This window comes from Zingiber officinale, chromosome 2B, assembly GCF_018446385.1.
Source record: "Zingiber officinale cultivar Zhangliang chromosome 2B, Zo_v1.1, whole genome shotgun sequence".
NCBI classification, from domain to species: Eukaryota; Viridiplantae; Streptophyta; class Magnoliopsida; order Zingiberales; family Zingiberaceae; genus Zingiber; species Zingiber officinale.
In genome coordinates, this window is record NC_055989.1 from 14,817,302 (window position 1) to 14,820,396 (window position 3,095).

Below are 3,095 nucleotides of genomic sequence, written 5' to 3' on the forward strand. Positions count from 1 at the left end.
AGGTGTTGTCATAATGAGGTCTGGGGTTCGAATCTCGGCAAAGCCGAGGGAAATACCTCTCTTATGTGTTAGTCATTATTCCAAAGGCTAGTAGCCGCCCGTGATTTACCTCCTCCGTGTTGACCTTGGGGCGGGTTGGCGGGGGCGCTGAGGGCGAGCGTATTCGCCTTTTGCCATAATAATCGTATTCAGGTCAAAGTTGACTAGTTTGATTAAACTCGAGTTGATCTATGTTTGAGTTTCGATTTTTGACACTATATGTGTGAGAAGTCAAGTAAGTCAAGGGAGGATTAGATACTTGACTTGCAAAATCCTAACTAGAAGTTAGCCAAGGTAACGGAAAGTCCTAGCAACACTAGGCAGTGGAAGACCTAGTTGGAAACTAAGCAAATGGAAGTCCTATCAGGGCTAGACAGTAGAAGACCTAGTCAAGAACTAGGCAATGGAAGTTTTAGCAGAGCTAGATAGTGGAAGACCTAATTAGGAACTAGGCAAAGAGAAGTCTTAGTGGGGCTATACAGTGGAAGATCTAGTTAGGAATAAGACAATGGAAGTCATAGCGGATTAAGTAATGAAAGACCTAGTTGAGAACTAAGCAATGAAAGTCCTAACATAGCTAGGCAAGGGAAAAGTTTAAGTAAGTCATAGAGATCTGGGCATTTGGTGATCAAAAGTCCAACGGGAAGGTTAGCAAGGGAAAAGTCCAAGTGGATCAAGGAGTACCGAACACTTGGTTACGAAGCCCTGACAGGTCAAGATTGATCGGATACTAAGTAACAAGAAGTCCCAATAGATCACGGATGACTAAATATTGGGCAAAGGAAGTCATGGTAGGTTGAAGTCAACCAGATACCTGGCAAGACACAAATGCAGCCTTGGAAAGGTTAAATTTAGGGTTATCAATCGATTAGGGTGATGTGTCAATCGATTGGCAAACTCTAAATCCAAAATTTCAAATTTGCTGCTTAGATCAATTAACATAATCGATTGAAGCAGTGTCAATCGATTGGTGGGTTGATTAACAAAAACAAAAGAGGTTGGAATCGATTGAGGCAATCGATCCAAGCAATGTCAATTGATTAGAGCATTCGATTAGGTAGTGTTCTCTCCGTGAACAAGAAGGTCTAAAATCAATTGGGGCAATTGATTAAGGGTTAATACAATCGATCAGGTTAATCGATTGGAGGTATTTTGTGTAAGAACAGAAAGTCTTGGAATCGACTAGGGCAATCGATTAGAGAGAGGTTAACCAATCGATTGGTATGACTCACCAATCAATTGGTCGGGCCAAAAAGAGTTGTTCTACAAGTTTAAACGGTCTGATCCAACATGACAATCAATTAGGGGTAAGGTCAATCAGTTAAGAGGCATTTTCCCGCCCGAGAGAAATCCTAGAAAAGGGGGTTCCGTGAAGTTTTGAAGAGGATATTTCTTGAGAAGTTAGAAGCAAAATGTTGCTACATTTCCAACCAAGCAAGAGGCATTTCCAAGCAACAATATAGTAAGCTAAGCAAAATCTCATTGTAAAGTGTTTACTTTCATTTTCACTTATGTATCTTGTTGTGCTTGTTGTGTTCTTGTGAGAACAAGTGTACGAGGCTTTTATGCCTCTAAAAGGTTTCCGAGAATGAGACATTCATAGTGGAGCTGTGAGTGTGAGGAGTGGACCCTTAAATTAGTCACCTCAAGGAGGCGGATACCAAATGAAATCCAAGTGTTAGGATTGTGGAGTATTTGTTTTAAGTTTTTCATTGCAACATCAAGTTTGAAGAAGTGAACGTAACTATTCACCCCCTCTATCTCATTTGTGTCCTAACAATTTGTATCAAAGTGAGGTCACTCTTCATTGGACTAATCGCTGGAAAGAGTAACAAGTTAGAGGAAGAAGAAGTTATATTCTTGAAGACCTTCAATATTATTAAGTCATTAGACTAATCTTCAAAGGTGCTTAAGTGTGCAAATAGATCCCCGAGATTCAGATTTGACATCCGAGTACCTCTATTATTCAGAATGGGATGCTTCGATCTTTAGAAATCAAGGATGGAGAACTTCTTGATGATAGACATACACTACAACAAATATGACTTTTCCCAGAGTGCAATTATGTTATCCGCAACACACATTACACGCTGCACAACTCCAAGCTGCTAAAAGTCATAACACTTCTGCAACATGTGGCCGTGTGTTATGGAAAATTACATCCACAGTGTGCAGTCGTGCATTGCAGATACACTTAACCGCAACATGCAGCCACACGCTACGGATGTAATTTTCCGCAGCATGCGGCCGCACGTTGCGAAAAAATACACTTTTCCACATCATACAATCGCGGGCTGCAGTCAAGTGCATCCGCAATGTACGGTCGAACACTGCGGTTGCATTTTATAGCAATAATTATAATACAATTCTTATACAACCATATATACAAATCTTGTACAATTATAATACAACAAATATGCATCCATAACTACATCACAAATAAATACCACAAAGAACTATAATACTACATACACTCAATTATAAAACTAAAACATTATAATATCACAAATAATCATCAATACCACAATTTAACAAAATAACAATTCACTTAGTAGTAAACATTCCAAACCAGTAACATAAATTCACTTAATAACATAAGTATTTTCCTAAAAAGTATAAAATCGGTAACTCAATCACACAAAAACTATAAACTTAGATAACCAAGCAACTGTGCTTCCTATTGCATCTTCGAGAAAAACAATTTCATCATTTGGCTGAATTAGGTCCACCTTGTTCACAAACTATCAATCCAAACTTTCCAACAAACTCCACCAAGAGGAGCATGATGAGCTTTTACTTTTGGATTTGTGGATACAATTCGACCTTCACTCCATCAACATTCCAATAAAGCAACTTACATTAGTATTATCAATGATATCTCCACAACTCAAATTCTTTAGTTGTGACTGTATAAGAAAGAAAATTTTGTAAGTTATATAGAGTTGATTCCAAGTAATAATTAAATAGAAATAATATAGAGCTTTAAATAATACAATTTACAAATGACACAAACATATAGACACAGTCCGAGTCACAAGATGCATATATACTTTCAA